The 17,764-nt window shown below is 49.3% G+C and overlaps 1 protein-coding gene across 1 annotated transcript in view; it reads right to left on the bottom strand.

Annotated features, from left to right (window-relative positions):
* gpc3 (glypican 3) overlaps nucleotides 1–17,764 on the bottom strand; it is a 413,930-nt gene that overhangs the window by 120,280 nt on the left and 275,886 nt on the right. The gene's annotated exons all lie outside the window — the stretch shown is intronic.

A 17,764-nucleotide genomic window follows, 5' to 3' on the forward strand; every position in this document is an offset into this window, starting at 1 on the left:
TAACACGTCAACCCTGTAACCCATAGATAGACAGGCTAGATAACACGTCAACCCTGTTACCCATAGATAGACAGGCTAGATAACACGTCAACCCTGTAACCCATAGATAGACAGGCTAGATAACACGTCAACCCTGTTACCCATAGATAGACAGGCTAGATAACACGTCAACCCTGTTACCCATAGATAAACAGGCTAGATAACACGTCAACCCTGTTACCCATAGATAGACAGGCTAGATAACACGTCAACCCTGTTACCCATAGATAGACAGACTAGATAACACGTCAACCCTGTTACCCATAGATAGACAGGCTAGATAACACGTCAACCCTGTTACCCATAGATAGACAGGCTAGATAACACGTCAACGGTGTTACCCATAGATAGACAGGCTAGATAACACGTCAACGGTGTTACCCATAGATAGACAGGCTAGATAACACGTCAACCCTGTTACCCATAGATAGACAGGCTAGATAACACGTCAACCCTGTTACCCATAGATAGACAGGCTAGATAACACATCAACCCTGTTACCCATAGATAGACAGGCTAGATAACACGTCAACCCTGTTACCCATAGATAGACAGGCTAGATAACACGTCAACCCTGTTACCCATAGATAGACAGGCTAGATAACACGTCAACCCTGTTACCCATAGATAGACAGGCTAGATAACACGTCAACCCTGTTACCCATAGATAGACAGGCTAGATAACACGTCAACCCTGTTACCCATAGATAGACAGGCTAGATAACACGTCAACCCTGTTACCCATAGATAGACAGGCTAGATAACATGTCAACCCTGTTACCCATAGATAGACAGGCTAGATAACACGTCAACCCTGTTACCCATAGATAGACAGGCAAGAAATGTTTTAACAAGTTTTGCTTGTTAAGCTTGCATTCAATTGTCCCTCCCTGTTGCACACAACAAACTCTCTATTCACAATGGGGGTTATGGCTCATAAAAGATGACATCTTCGACTCTGTTATGGTCTACCCTGTTACTTTAATTGTCACCTTTTTATAATCGTTCTTAATTTAACCTCTGGAGATGGGAAAACATGTCTGCTATGAAGTTAAACATGTGCTCTTTATGACATATTATTAAAATTAGTTTAAATAAATAGTTATTTAAAAAAAACATTACACTACACAAAAGCACTCTATTTATGAAATGACCCACAGGGAGGAGCGTGCCATTTGGGAAGTAGCCTCAGTCAATGGTTCAGTGTCAAACACTGTTAAATGTATAGGGAGAGGAGAGGGGTGAGAGGGGATATAGGGAGAGGAGAGAGGTGAGAGGGGATATAGGGAGAGGAGAGGGGTGAGAGGGGATATAGGGACAGGAGAGGGGTGAGAGGGGATATAGAGAGAGGAGAGGGATGGGAGGGGATATAGGGAGAGGAGAGGGGTGAGAGGGGATATAGAGAGAGGAGAGGGGTGAGAGGGGATATAGAGAGAGGAGAGGGGTGAGAGGGGATATAGAGAGAGGAGAGGGGTGAGAGGGGATATAGGGAGAGGAGAGAGGTGAGAGGGGATATAGGGAGAGGAGAGGGGTGAGAGGGGATATAGAGAGAGGAGAGAGGGGATACAGGGAGAGGAGAGAGGTGAAATGGGATATAGGGAGAGGAGAGGGGTGAGAGGGGATATAGGGAGAGGAGAGGGGTGAGAGGGGATATAGAGAGAGGAGAGAGGTGACAGGGGATATAGAGAGAGGAGAGGGGTGAGAGGGGATATAGGGAGAGGAGAGAGGTGAGAGGGGATATAGGGAGAGGAGAGGGGTGAGAGGGGATATAGGGAGAGGAGAGGGGTGAGAGGGGATATAGAGAGAGGAGAGAGGTGAGAGGGGATATAGGGAGAGGAGAGAGGTGAGAGGGGATATAGGGAGAGGAGAGAGGTGAGAGGGGATATAGAGAGAGGAGAGGGGTGAGAGGGGATATAGGGAGAGGAGAGAGGTGAGAGGGGATATAGGGAGAGGAGAGAGGTGAGAGGGGATATTGGGAGAGGAGAGAGGTGAGAGGGGATATAGGGAGAGGAGAGGGGTGAGAGGGGATATAGAGAGAGGAGAGGGGTGAGACGGGATATAGGGAGAGGAGAGGGGATATAGGGAGAGGAAAGAGGTGAGAGGGGATATAGGGAGAGGAGAGGGGTGAGATGGGATATAGGGAGAGGAGAGAGGTGAGAGGGGATATAGGGAGAGGAGAGGGGTGAGAGGGGATATAGAGAGAGGAGAGAGGTGAGAGAGGATATAGGGAGAGGAGAGAGGTGAGAGGGGATATAGGGAGAGGAGAGAGGTGAGATGGGATATAGGGAGAGGAGAGGGGTGAGAGGGGATGTAGAGAGAGGAGAGGGGTGAGAGGGGATATAGGGAGAGGAGAGGGGTGAGAGGGGATATAGGGAGAGGAGAGCGGTGAGAGGGGATATAGGGAGAGGAGAGGGGTGAGAGGGGATATAGAGAGAGGAGAGGGGTGAGAGGGGATATAGGGAGAGGAGAGAGGTGAGAGGGGATATAGGGAGAGGAGAGGGGTGAGAGGGGATATAGGGAGAGGAGAGGGGTGAGAGGGGATATAGAGAGTGGAGAGAGGTGAGAGGGGATATAGGGAGAGGAGAGAGGTGAGAGGGGATATAGGGAGAGGAGAGAGGTGAGAGGGGATATAGGGAGAGGAGAGAGGTGAGAGGGGATATAGAGAGAGGAGAGGGGTGAGAGGGGATATAGGGAGAGGAGAGAGGTGAGAGGGGATATAGGGAGAGGAGAGGGGTGAGAGAGGATATAGGGAGAGCAGAGGGGTGAGAGGGGATATAGGGAGAGGAGAGGGGTGAGAGGGGATATAGGGAGAGGAGAGGGGTGAGAGGGGATATAGGGAGAGGAGAGAGGTGAGAGGGGATATAGGGAGAGGAGAGGGGTGAGAGGGGATATAGGGAGAGGAGAGGGGTGAGAGGGGATATAGGGAGAGGAGAGGGGTGAGAGGGGATATAGAGAGAGGAGAGAGGTGAGAGGGGATATAGGGAGAGGAGAGAGGTGAGAGGGGATATAGGGAGAGGAGAGGGGTGAGAGGGGATATAGGGCGAGGAGAGAGGTGAGAGGGGATATAGGGAGAGGAGAGGGGTGAGAGGGGATATAGGGAGAGGAGAGGGGTGAGCGGATATAGGGAGAGGAGAGGGGTGAGAGGGGATATAGAGAGAGGAGAGAGGTGAGAGGGGATATAGGGAGAGGAGTGGGGTGAGATGGGATATAGGGAGAGGAGAGGGTTGAGAGGGGATATAGGGAGAGGAGAGGGGTGAGAGGGGATATAGAGAGAGGAGAGAGGTGAGAGAGGATATAGGGAGAGGAGAGAGGTGAGAGGGGATATAGGGAGAGGAGAGAGGTGAGAGGGGATATAGGGAGAGGAGAGAGGTGAGAGGGGATATAGAGAGAGGAGAGGGGTGAGAGGGGATATAGGGAGAGGAGAGGGGTGAGAGGGGATATAGGGAGAGGAGAGGGGTGAGAGGGGATATAGAGAGAGGAGAGAGGTGAGAGGGGATATAGGGAGAGGAGAGGGGTGAGAGGGGATATAGGGAGAGGAGAGGGGTGAGAGGGGATATAGAGAGAGGAGAGAGGTGAGAGGGGATATAGAGAGAGGAGAGGGGTGAGAGGGGATATAGGGAGAGGAGAGGGGTGAGAGGGGATACAGGGAGAGGAGAGGGGTGAGAGGGGATATAGGGAGAGGAGAGAGGTGAGATGGGATATAGGGAGAGGAGAGGGATGAGAGGGGATATAGGGAGAGAAGAGGGGTGAGTGGGGATATAGGGAGAGGAGAGGGGTGAGGGGATACAGGGAGAGGAGAGAGGTGAGAGGGGATATAGAGAGAGGAGAGGGGTGAGAGGGGATATAGGGAGAGGAGAGAGGTGAGAGGGGATATAGGGAGAGGAGAGGGGTGAGAGAGGATATAGGGAGAGGAGAGGGGTGAGAGGGGATATAGGGAGAGGAGAGGGGTGAGAGGGGATATAGGGAGAGGAGAGGGGTGAGAGGGGATATAGGGAGAGGAGAGGGGTGAGAGAGGATATAGGGAGAGGAGAGGGGTGAGAGGGGATATAGGGAGAGGAGAGGGGTGAGAGGGGATATAGAGAGAGGAGAGAGGTGAGAGGGGATATAGGGAGAGGAGAGGGGTGAGGGGATATAGGGAGAGGAGAGGGGTGAGAGGGGATATAGGGAGAGGAGAGGGGTGAGAGGGGATCTAGGGAGAGGAGAGTGGCGAGGGGATATAGGGAGAGGAGAGAGGTGAGAGGGGATATAGGGAGAGGAGAGAGGTGAGAGGGGATATAGAGAGAGGAGAGGGGTGAGAGGGGATATAGGGAGAGGAGAGAGGTGAGAGGGGATATAGGGAGAGGAGAGGGGTGAGAGGGGATATAGGGAGAGGAGAGGGGTGAGAGGGGATATAGGGAGAGGAGAGGGGTGAGAGGGGATATAGGGAGAGGAGAGAGGTGAGAGGGGATATAGGGAGAGGAGAGAGGTGAGAGGGGATATAGGGAGAGGAGATGGGTGAGAGGGGATATAGGGAGAGGAGATGGGTGAGAGGGGATATAGGGAGAGGAGAGTGGCGAGAGGGGATATAGGGAGAGGAGAGAGGTGAGAGGGGATATAGGGAGAGGTGAGAGGGGATATAGAGAGAGGAGAGGGGTGAGAGGGGATATAGGGAGAGGAGAGAGGTGAGAGGGGATATAGGGAGAGGAGAGAGGTGAGAGGGGATATAGGGAGAGGAGAGGGGTGAGATGGGATATAGAGAGAGGACAGGGGTGAGAGGGGATATAGGGAGAGGAGAGAGGTGAGAGGGGATATAGGGAGAGGAGAGAGGGGATATAGGGAGAGGAGAGGGGTGAGATGGGATATAGGGAGAGGAGAGGGGTGAGAGGGAATATAGGGAGAGGAGAGGGTGAGAGGGGATATAGAGAGAGGAGAGAGGTGAGAGGGGATATAGGGAGAGGAGAGAGGTGAGAGGGGATATAGGGAGAGGTGAGAGGGGATATAGAGAGAGGAGAGGGGTGAGAGGGGATATATGGAGAGGAGAGAGGTTAGAGGGGATATAGGGAGAGGAGAGGGGTGAGAGGGGATATAGGGAGAGCAGAGGGGTGAGAGTGGATATAGAGAGAGGAGAGAAGTGAGAGGGGATATAGAGAGAGGAGAGAGGTGAGAGGGGATATAGGGAGAGGAGAGCGGTGAGAGGGGATATAGGGAGAGGAGAGAGGTGAGAGGGGATATAGGGAGAGGAGAGGGGTGAGAGGGGATATAGGGAGAGGAGAGGGGTGAGAGGGGATATTGGGAGAGGAGAGAGGTGAGAGGGGATATATAGAGAGAGGAGAGGGGTGAGAGGGGATATAGGGAGAGGAGAGAGGTGAGAGGGGATATAGGGAGAGGAGAGAGGTGAGAGGGGATATAGGGAGAGGAGAGGGGTGAGAGGGGATATAGGGAGAGGAGAGGGGTGAGAGGGGATATAGGGAGAGGAGAGGGGTGAGAGGGGATATAGGGAGAGGAGAGAGGTGAGAGGGGATATAGGGAGAGGAGAGGGGTGAGAGGGGATATAGGGAGAGGAGAGGGTGAGAGGGGATATAGAGAGAGGAGAGAGGTGAGAGGGGATATAGGGAGAGGAGAGAGGTGAGAGGGGATATAGGGAGAGGTGAGAGGGGATATAGAGAGAGGAGAGGGGTGAGAGGGGATATAGGGAGAGGAGAGAGGTGAGAGGGGATATAGGGAGAGGAGAGGGGTGAGAGGGGATATAGGGAGAGGAGAGGGGTGAGAGGGGATATAGGGAGAGCAGAGGGGTGAGAGTGGATATAGAGAGAGGAGAGAAGTGAGAGGGGATATAGGGAGAGGAGAGAGGTGAGAGGGGATATACATTTACATTTAAGTCATTTAGCAGACGCTCTTATAGGGAGAGGAGAGGGGTGAGAGGGGATATAGGGAGAGGAGAGAGGTGAGAGGGGATATAGGGAGAGGAGAGAGGTGAGAGGGGATATAGGGAGAGGAGAGAGGTGAGAGGGGATATAGAGAGAGGAGAGGGGTGAGAGGGGATATAGGGAGAGGAGAGAGGTGAGAGGGGATATAGGGAGAGGAGAGGGGTGAGAGGGGATATTGGGAGAGGAGAGAGGTGAGAGGGGATATAGGGAGAGGAGAGAGGTGAGAGGAGATATAGGGAGAGGAGAGGGGTGAGAGGGGATATATAGAGAGAGGAGAGGGGTGAGAGGGGATATAGGGAGAGGAGAGAGGTGAGAGGGGATATAGGGAGAGGAGAGAGGTGAGAGGGGATATAGGGAGAGGAGAGGGGTGAGAGGGGATATAGGGAGAGGAGAGGGGTGAGAGGGGATATAGGGAGAGGAGAGAGGTGAGAGGGGATATAGGGAGAGGAGAAGGTGAGAGGGGATATAGGGAGAGGAGAGGGGTGAGAGGAGATATAGGGAGAGGAGAGGGGTGAGAGGGGATATAGTAGTAAGTAGTAACAGTAGTAGTAGTATTGGATAGAAAACACTGTGAAGTTTCTAAAACTCTTTGAATCATGTCTGTGACTATAACAGAACTTATTTGGCAGGCAAACCCCCGATGACAAACCATTCAGATTTCTTTTTTTTGAGGTCATTCTCTTTTCAATGGGCTTTCATTGGGAATCCAGATTTCTAAGGGACCTTCCTGCAGTTCCTATCGCTTCCACTGGATGTCAACAGTCTTTAGAAATTGGTTGAGGTTTTTCCTTTGAGAAATGCAGAAGTAGCCATGTTCAGAATGAGGCTCCAGTGAAGTGTACTGTTTGTTAGATGCGCATGACCAGAAAGCATACTACACATTGTTTTCCTCCGGTATTGAACACAGATCATCCTGTCTTCAATTTGATCGATTATTTACGTAAAAAAATACCTAAAGTTGTATTACAAAAGTAGTTTGAAAACTCTGGAAAAAGCTTACAGGTAACTTTTGAGATATTTTGTAGTCACGTTGTGCAAGTTGGAACCGGTGTTTTTCTGGATCAAACGCGCCAAATAAATGGACATTTTGGATATATATCGACAGAATTAATCGAACAAAAGGACCATTTGTGATGTTTATGGGACATATTGGCGTGCCAACAGAAGAAGCTCGTCAAAGGTAAGGCATGAATTATATCTTTATTTCTGCGTTTTGTGTCGCGCCGGGAGGGTTGAAATATAATGGTCTGTGTTTGTTTGCTTGGTGGCTATCCTCAGATAATAGCATTGTTTGCTTTCGCCGTAAAGCATTTTTGAAATCTGACACGTTGGCTGGATTCACAACAAGTGTAGCTTTAATTTGGTATATTGAATGTGTGATTTCATGAAAGTTACATTTTAATAGTAATTTATTTGAATTTGGTGCTCTGCATTTTCACTGGATGTTGGCCAGGTGTGACGCTACCGTCCCACATATCCCAGAGAGGCATATTGAGCAGGGCTAGAGGCTCTACAGTGAAAAAAGACAGTAATCACTAACCAGGACAGTAATGGACGAGGCATATTGATATTAGAGAGAGTCATGCGTAGCCAAGTGAGCATATGGGTCCAGTGAGTGGTTGGGCTGACTGGGGACACGGCGATTCAGACAGTTAGCAGGCCGATGCTAACACGCTAACAGTTAGTAGGCCGGGGCTAAACAAGCTAGCAGTTAGCAGACCGGGGCTGGCAAGCTAGCAGTTAGCAGACCGGGTTAGCAAGCAAGCAGTTAGCAGGGGCTAGCAGTTAGCAGACCGGGGCAGGCAAGCTAGCAGTTATCAGACCGGGGCAGGCAAGCTAGCAGTTAGCAGACCGGGGCTAGCAAGTTAGCCTTTGGGGAACGTTGCAATGAGGGTAAGTCTGTTTTTGCCTCTTCGTGCGGTGACATTGATAGACCAGTCGGGGAATTAGTAGGGTTCCAAGTAGCTCTAGGTAGCAGGCCTAGCAGGTAGCAGGCCTAGCAGGTTAGCAGAATGGGCCTTCAGCGGGCGTTGCTTCTGAGGGGCCTGTTGGAATCCTCGGGCAGATTATGTCAGTATTCCAGTCGGCTCGGCATGGTTCCGTGCCCCGTACCGGCAGTAGAAGGGGTCCGGATATTGTAGCCCAGGAGTGTGCTTCGGTGGTTGTACAGGAGCCCTGGTCGGGCTAGCTTCAGGCTAATTGGTGCTTGCTCCGGGATGGAAACGCTACCCAGGAGTGGTCACCCGGCATTGCGGTTAGCTAGTTGCGAAGATCCAGATGAAAATGTTCAGAGTTTGCGGTAGGAATCCAGGGAATTGGAGAAAAATAGGTCCGTTATGCTCTGGTTTGAGTCACGTTGTTCGAACTGGTGAGAGCTTTCCGAGCTAAAGGTTAGCTGATGACCGCTAGCAATGGTTTGCTAACTGATAGCTGGTAGGTAGTTAGCTGGCTAGCTTCAGTTGAGGGATTCCAGATTCGAAGTAAATAGAAATACTTTAGAAAAAAGCAGATCCACGCCACATTGGGTGAGGCGGGTTGCAGGAGAGTATTTAGAAGTTGAGGTGAGGAAAAATATTTCAAAAAGATGTAAAAAGATATATACAAGGGACACGACAGGACAAATACGTCTGACTGAAACGCCATCTTGGATGGATTTTTAATGGTGCAGATGTATTGATGGTGCAGATATATTTATGGTGCAGGTATATTGATGGTGCAGGTAAATTGATGGTGCAGGTATATTGATGGTGCAGGCATATTGATGGTGCTGGTATACTGATGGTGCAGGTATACTGATGGTGCAGGTATACCGATGGTGCAGGTATATTGATGATGCAGATATATTGATGGTGCAGTTATATTGATGGTGCAAGTATATTGATGGTGCAGGTATATTAATTGTGCACATATATTAATGGTGCAGGTATATTGATGGTGCAGATATACTGATGGTGCAGGTTTATTGATGGGCTGGTATATTGATGGTGCAGGTTAGAGGGTTTGCAGTGAGGATGGTTCAGGTATATTAATGGTGCAGATATGTTGATGGTGCAGGTATATTGATGGTGCAGGTATACTGATGGTGCAGGTTAGAGGGTTTGCAGTGAGGATGGTTCAGGTATATTAATGGTGCAGATATGTTGATGGTGCAGGTATATTGATGGTGCAGGTATACCGATGGCGCAGGTATACCGATGGCGCAGGTATACCGATGGGGCAGGTATATTGATGGTGCAGGTATACTGATGGTGCAGGTATACCGATGGTGCAGGTAAACTGATGGTGCAGGTATACCAATGGAGCAGGTATATTGATGGTGCAGGTATACCGATGGTGCAGGTAAACTGATGGTGCAGGTAACCGATGGAGCAGGTATATATATATATATATATATATATATTATTTTTTTTTCTGGGGGGTGGATCAGCTTAATATTGTGGAAAGAATGTTGCTTCCAATGTAATTGTCTGCATCATTTCCAATCCCCCATATTTTTTGTTGTAAATATATATATCCATTCACGTATGCATACATATACACATATATACATACACATACCTACATAGACATACATACTTTTTTAAAGAGTATACCTTTATTATTATTCCCCGCAAACCCTACCACCGATCCCCCAATTGGAGTAAACTGATAAACATTTCTGTTTTTACCTTCAATTTATACATCTTATACACATTTTACAGACACAGTCTACTTTATAATAGTTCTCTCTTGTTTGTTCTTAGTCCTTCCTCTATTTCTGTCGTCCATCCAGTTTGATTTCCACTTGTAACTGTGCTATTTCACAATAGCTCCGCACCTATACACATTTCACAGATCCCGTATGCCCTACATTGTTTATCTTGTTATTAGTCCCACCCTTCAGCTCCACTCAACCTTTCCCATCTATCTTCCAACATCATCCATTTCGGATTTTTATTTGACATATATTTTTCAACTGTGCTGTGATGCTTCACAAAAGATTTGAATCGTCCTATTCTCATAGCTTCCACGGATTGTAAATTAAAAATAAACATTTTTGCTAAAATAATTATTATATTATTGATTGATTGACTATGGCTTTTCAAATCCCCCAGTATTGCTATCTGTAGCGTTAGTTCTACGCAAATGTTGCAATTCTTCAACCATTCCTGGACCTGTGACCAAAAACGAGCTACATGCGGACAATACCAAAATAAATGGTCTAATGACTCTGCCTCCTCACAGCAGAATCTACAGAGCTGGGAAGATTGTATCCCCCATATATATAACATTCTATTAGTTGCAAGAATTTTGTACAATAATTTAAATAGAAAAATTCGAAGTTTTGAATCCGGCGTTGTTTTGCGTATCAATTCATAAACCATGTGCCATGGAATGGGTACATCGAAAATCTCTTCCCAACTATTTTGCAATTTATATGGCACAGCTGTAAGTTTTTTGGTCCTTAAATGAAATTGGTATATGTTTTTATTTATCACACTTTTCTTTAACCATTTATGTTCTTTAATATAAGGCCGACATACAAGTTCCTTACTTTTATCCCCTTCCACCTGCCTCTTCCATTTTTGTGGTAATGCTGCAATTAATTGGTTGTAATATTGGGTAGAGAAGACATTTCCATATGTCTGTGTTAGCTGCATGTGTGACATTACTCCACCAGTCCTATTTATGATATCATTCACAAAAATTATACCTTTTTTAAACATTTCTTCGATAAATAAAGTTTTTTTATCAATTACTATATTTGAATTTAACCACAAGAGCAGGTATATTGATGGTGCTGGTATACCGATGGTGCAGACTGATGGTGCAGGTATACCGATGGAGCAGATATCTAACCTTTAGCTCGGAAAGCTCTCGCCAGTTTGTACAACGCGTCTCAAACCAGAGCATACCGGACCTATTTTCTCTCCATATCCCCGGATTCCTACCGCAGACTCTGAACATTTTCATCTGGTTCTTCGCAACTAGCTAACCATAATCCCGGGTGACTACTCCTGGCTAGCGTTTCCATCCCGGAGCAAGCACCAATTAGCTTGAAGCTAGCCTGGCTAGGGCTCCTGGGCTACCACCAAAGCCCACTCCTGGGTTACAACATCCGGACCCCTTCTACTGCCGGTACGGGGCACGGAACCCCACCGATCCTCTACGACTGGAATACTGACATAATCTGCCCGAGGATTCCAACAGGCCCCTCAGGCGTGACGTCCGCTGAAGGCCCATTCTGCTAACCCCGGCCTACTAGCTACCTGGAGCAACTTGGAATCCTACTAATCCACGACTGGTTTATCAACGTCACCGCACGAAGAGCAGAATTACTCACTAAATTACCAGCATCGGACTGTCTCTCGACAACAACGCCGGATTCCTGCCGTAATCCCTGAGCCACTACTTCTGATCCTCACAGCTAGCTTGCAGCTAGCGCGCTAGCGCCACTGCCACAAAGCTAACACCAGTTAGCAAACACAATTCTACAATTCACAACCTCTCTTTCGCCATCGCCATCCGGCTTGGATTCTCTGTCGACACGACCACGTCTGGTCTGCAGACGAATACCTCATCCGCTGTGCCCTCAACCGGCCTCCGTCTGAGCAGACCCCCTCCGTCTGAGCAGACCACCCCCCGGGCTACTAACTTTAAAACGCCGCGTGCTAGCTTAGTGGAGGCCTCCCTGCTCCATCTACGGCTGCCCCCTGGACACTATGATCACTTGGCTACATAGCTGATGCCTGCTTGACTGTCCATTAATTCACGGTACTCCATTCCGTTTATTTGTGTTTTATCTGTCGGCTCTGTGCTTTAACTCAGGATCTGTGTGTAGTTAATCCGACCCTCTCTGCCTAGTCGTCGCCATTTTTACCTGCTGTTGCTGTGTTAGCTGACTAGCTGCTGTTATCTCACCTGTTGTTTTAGCTAGCTCTCCCAATCAAGACCTGCAATCACTTTATGCCTTATTGTATGTCTCTCTCAAATATCAATATTTTTTGCATACTGTTGTTCAGGCTAGTTATCATTGTTTTGGTTTGCAATGGACCCCGTAGTTCCACTCTCCGTACCTCTGATACCTCCTTTGTCCCACCCCCCACACATGCGGTGACCTCACCCATTGAGACTAGCATGTCCAGAGATACATCCTCTCTTATCATCACCCAGTGCCTGGGCTTGCCTCCGCTGTACCCGTGCCCCACCATACCCTGGTCTGCACATTATGCCCAGAATCTATTCTACCACGCCCATAAATCTGCTCCTTTTATTCCTTGTCCCAAACGCTCTAGGCGACCAGTTTTGATAGCCTTTAGCCGCACCCTCATCCTACTACTCCTCTGTTCCTCGGGTGATGTGGAGGTAAACCCAGGCCCTGCATGTCCCCAGTCACCCTCATTTGTTGACTTCTGTGATCGAAAAAGCCTTGGCCTCATGCATGTCAACATCAGAAGCCTCCTCCCTAAGTTTGCCTTACTCACCGCTTTAGCACACTCTGCCAACCCTGATGTCCTTGCCGTGTCCGAATCCTGGCTTAGGAAGGCCACCAAAAATTCTGAGATTTCCATACCCAACTATAACACTTTCCGTCAAGATAGAACTGCCAAAGGGGGAGGAGTTGCAATCTACTGCAGAGATAGCCTGCAAAGTTCTGTCATACTTTCCAGGTCTATGCCCAAACAGTTCGAACTTCTAATTTTAAAAATTAATCTCTCCAGAAATAAGTCTCTCACTGTTGCCGCCTGCTACCGACCCCCCTCAGCTCCCAGCTGTGCCCTGGACACCATCTGTGAATTGATCGCTCCCCATCTAGCTTCAGAGTTTGTTCTGTTAGGTGACCTAAACTGGGATATGCTTAACACCCCGGCAGTCCTACAATCTAAGCTTGATGCCCTCAATCTCACACAAATCATCAAGGAACCCACCAGGTACAACCCTAAATCCGTAAACATGGGCACCCTAATAGACATTATCCTGACCAACTTGCCCTCCAAATACACCTCTGCTGTCTTCAATCAAGATCTCAGCGATCACTGCCTCATTGCCTGTATCCGCCACGGGTCCGCGGTCAAACGACCACCCCTCATCACTGTCAAACGCTCCCTAAAACACTTCTGCGAGCAGGCCTTTCTAATCGACCTGGCCCGGGTACCCTGGAAGGATATTGACCTCATCCGTCAGTTGAGGATGCCTGGTCATTCTTTAAAAGTTACTTCCTCACCATATTAGACAAGCATGCTCCGTTCAAAAAATGCAGAACCAAGAACAGATATAGCCCTTGGTTCACTCCAGACCTGACTGCCCTCGAACAGCACAAAAACATCCTGTGGCGAACTGCAATAGCATCGAAGAGCCCCCGCGATATGCAACTGTTCAGGGAAGTCAGGAACCAATACACGCAGTCAGTCAGGAAAGCAAAGGCCAGCTTTTTCAAGCAGAAATTTGCATCCTGTAGCTCTAACTCCAAAAAGTTCTGGGATACTGTAAAGTCCATGGAAAACAAGAGCACCTCCTCCCAGCTGCCCACTGCACTGAGGCTAGGTAACACGGTCACCACTGATAAGTCCGTGATAATCGAAAACTTCAACAAACATTTCTCAATGGCTGGCCATGCCTTCCTCCTGGCGACTCCAACCTTGGCCAACAGCCCGCCCCCCCCGCTGCTACTCGCCCAAGCCTCCCCAGCTTCTCCTTTACCCATATCCAGATAGCAGATGTTCTGAAAGAGCTGAAAAACCTGGACCCATACAAATCAGCTGGGCTTGACAATCTGGACCCCCTATTTCTGAAACTGTCCGCCGCCATTGTCGCACCCCCTATTACCAGCCTGTTCAACCTCTCCTTCGTATCATCTGAGATCCCCAAGGATTGGAAAGCTGCCGCGGTCATCCCCCTCTTCAAAGGGGGAGACACCCTGGACCCAAACTGTTACAGACCTATATCCATCCTGCCCTGCCTATCTAAGGTCTTCGAAAGCCAAGTCAACAAACAGATCACTGACCATCTCGAATCCCACCGTACCTTCTCCGCTGTGCAATCCGGTTTCCGAGCCGGTCACGGGTGCACCTCAGCCACGCTCAAGGTACTAAACGATGTCATAACCGCCATCGATAAAAGACATTACTGTGCAGCCGTCTTCATCGACCTGGCCAAGGCTTTCGACTCTGTCAATCACCATATTCTTATCGGCAGACTCAGTAGCCTCGGTTTTTCTAATGACTGCCTTGCCTGGTTCACCAACTACTTTGCAGACAGAGTTCAGTGTGTCAAATCGGAGGGCATGTTGTCCGGTCCTCTGGCAGTCTCTATGGGGGTACCACAGGGTTCAATTCTCGGGCCGACTCTTTTCTCTGTATACATCAATGATGTTGCTCTTGCTGCGGGCGATTCCCTGATCCACCTCTACGCAGACGACACCATTCTGTATACTTCCGGCCCTTCCTTGGACACTGTGCTATCTAACCTCCAAACGAGCTTCAATGCCATACAACACTCCTTCCGTGGCCTCCAACTGCTCTTAAACGCTAGTAAAACCAAATGCATGCTTTTCAACCGTTCGCTGCCTGCACCCGCACGCCCGACTAGCATCACCACCCTGGACGGTTCCGACCTAGAATATGTGGACATCTATAAGTACCTAGGTGTCTGGCTAGACTGCAAACTCTCCTTCCAGACTCATATCAAACATCTCCAATCCAAAATCAAATCTAGAATCGGCTTTCTATTCCGCAACAAAGCCTCCTTCACTCACGCCGCCAAACTTACCCTAGTAAAACTGACTATCCTACCGATCCTCGACTTCGGCGATGTCATCTACAAAATAGCTTCCAATACTCTACTCAGCAAACTGGATGCAGTTTATCACAGTGCCATCCGTTTTGTTACTAAAGCACCTTATACGACCCACCACTGCGACCTGTATGCCCTAGTCGGCTGGCCCTCGCTACATGTTCGTCGTCAGACCCACTGGCTCCAGGTCATCTACAAGGCTATGCTAGGTAAAGTGCCGCCTTATCTCAGTTCACTGGTCACGATGGCTACACCCACCCGTAGCACGCGCTCCAGCAGGTGTATCTCACTGATCATCCCTAAAGCCAAAACCTCATTTGGACGCCTTTCCTTCCAGTTCTCTGCTGCCTGCGACTGGAACGAATTGCAAAAATCTCTGAAGTTGGAGACTTTTATCTCCCTCAACAACTTTAAAAATCTGCTATCCGAGCAGCTAACCGATCGCTGCAGCTGTACATAGTCCATCTGTAAACTACCCACCCAATTTACCTACCTCACCCCCCATACTGCTTTTATTTATTTACTTTTCTGCTCTTTTGCACACCAGTATCTCTTCTTGCACATGATCATCTGATGATTTATCACTCCAGTGTTAATCTGCTAAATTGTAATTATTCGATTTATTGCCTACCTCATGCCTTTTGCACACATTGTATATAGATTCTCTTTTTTTCTACCATGTTATTGACTTGTTTATTGTTTACTCCATGTGTAACTCTGTGTTGTTGTCTGTTCACACTGCTATGCTTTATCTTGGCCAGGTTGCAGTTGCAAATGAGAACTTGTTTTCAACTAGCCTACCTGGTTAAATAAAGGTGAAATAAATAAAAAAATAATAATAAATATATTGATGTTGCATGTCACATGTGTGGGATAAGGCACGGCATGTTGTACACACAGGTGAGCCCAGATTCATTATCATAGGGGCAAAAACCCAGCTGGAGACATAGCAGAGATCACACACACATGCACACAGACACATGCACATATATACTCATGCCTGTCTGCCTGTTTGTCGCTCTGCCTGTCTTTCTGCATGTCTGCCTGTCTGTCTGTCCATCTGCATGTTTGTCTGTCTGCTTGTCTGTCTGCCTGTCTGTCTGTCTTAATTTCTATCTGTCTGCCTGTCTACATGTCTGCCTGTCTCTGTCTGTCTGTCTGTCTGCCTGTCTGCATGTATGTCTGCCTATCTGTTGCCTGTCTGCATGTCTTTCTGACTGTCTGTCTGCATGTCTGTCTGCCTGTCTGTCTGCATGTCTGTCTGCATGTCTCTCTGTCCCGGAATAGCTCTCTGTCCTGGAATAGCTCCCCTGTCCTGGAATAGCTCCCCTGTCCTGGAATAGCTCCCCTGTCCTGGAATAGCTCCCCTGTCCTGGAATAGCTCCCCTGTCCTGGAATAACTCCCCTGTCCTGGAATAGCTCTCCTGTCCTGGAATAGCTCCCCTGTCCTGGAATAACTCTCCTGTCCTGGAATAACTCTCCTGTCCTGGAATAACTCCCCTGTCCTGGAATAGCTCCCTTGTCCTGGAATAGCTCCCCTGTCCTGGAATAGCTCCCCTGTCCTGGAATAACTCTCCTGTCCTGGAATAGCTCCCCTGTCCTGGAATAACTCCCCTGTCCTGGAATAGCTCCCCTGTCCTGGAATAGCTCCCCTGTCCTGGAATAACTCTCCTGTCCTGGAATAGCTCTCCTGTCCTGTAATGCTCTTGGGAATGCAAGGTGGTGAATTCCATTGGCTAGCAGAGAAAAGGGGGGTGGGGGGTTGGTGGAGATGGGACTGGGACTGGGGGGGTAGGGGGGGTTGGTGGAGATGGGACTGGGCAGGGGGTGGGTTGGTTGGTGGAGATGGGACTGGGGGGTGGGGGGTTGGTGGAGATGGGACTGGGACTGGGGGGTAGTGGGTGTTGGTGGAGATGGGACTGGGACTGGGGGTAGGAGGGGTTGGTGGAGATGGGACTGGGACTGGGGGGTAGGGGGGGTTGGTGGAGATGGGACTGGGACTGGGGGGTAGGAGGGGTTGGTGGAGATGGGACTGGGGGGTAGTAGGGGTTGGTGGAGATGGGACTGGGCGGTAGTAGGGGTTGGTGGAGTTGGGACTGGGGGGTAGGGGGGGGTTGGTGGAGATGGGAATGGGGGGTAGGAGGGGTTGGTGGAGATGGGACTGGGGGGTAGTGGGGGTTAGGGGGGGTCGGTAGGTTCTGGAATCCCTGCAGAGAATGAGCCACGTTAGATCAATCACCCTGGTTCATTCTGAACATCCACTCTGTGGTCAGCAGACTGACAGATTTGACTTGGGGAGCTCCGGGCTCTGCTCCGGGCTCTGCTCCGGGCTCTGCTCCGGGCTCTGCTCCGGGCTCTGCCTGTGTCCTGTCTGCACCTTGTTGTTGTGGCTTCTGTCACCTTTCCCAGGCCCTGGAGAGGGGGGTAGGTGGACTATGTGTTCTGGTAGAACCTGTCTATTCTCATCTCTTCTGCTCTGCTGTGGGCTACTTTGTGAAACCAGATCCATCTCTTCTATTTCACAGCACCAGGCACAGACAGGGCCGCCCATTAGGGCCTTCAACTGTGTAGTGTGACCTTTGACCCCAAGCCCCCTGTTCGACCAAAACTGGATGACGCGTCACCGGGGTCAGCGGTTTACTAGGTCACCACAGGCTATCAGCAGCTATCTCTGTACCTGCCTGCACCAGAGACACTCCAAGGTCTGCAAACATTACTGACTGACACTGGCTTGCACAAATAGGCACATAGGCAACACACACAGGCTCACACAATCATGCGCGCACACACACACACACACACACACACACACACACACACACACACACACACACACACACACACACACACACACACACACACACACACACACACACACACACACACACACTAACACAAACATCTAGTGAAGTACTCGACAGACTTCTAAAGGGTAGTTGAAGGAGAAAATGCTGATATTTGAGAGAGAGAATAAACCCATGTTGCTGACACCCCAGAGAGAGAATAAACCCATGTTGCTGACACCCCAGAGAGAGAATAAACCCATG

This window comes from Salvelinus fontinalis, chromosome 29 (assembly GCF_029448725.1).
Source record: "Salvelinus fontinalis isolate EN_2023a chromosome 29, ASM2944872v1, whole genome shotgun sequence".
Lineage (NCBI taxonomy): Eukaryota > Metazoa > Chordata > Actinopteri > Salmoniformes > Salmonidae > Salvelinus > Salvelinus fontinalis.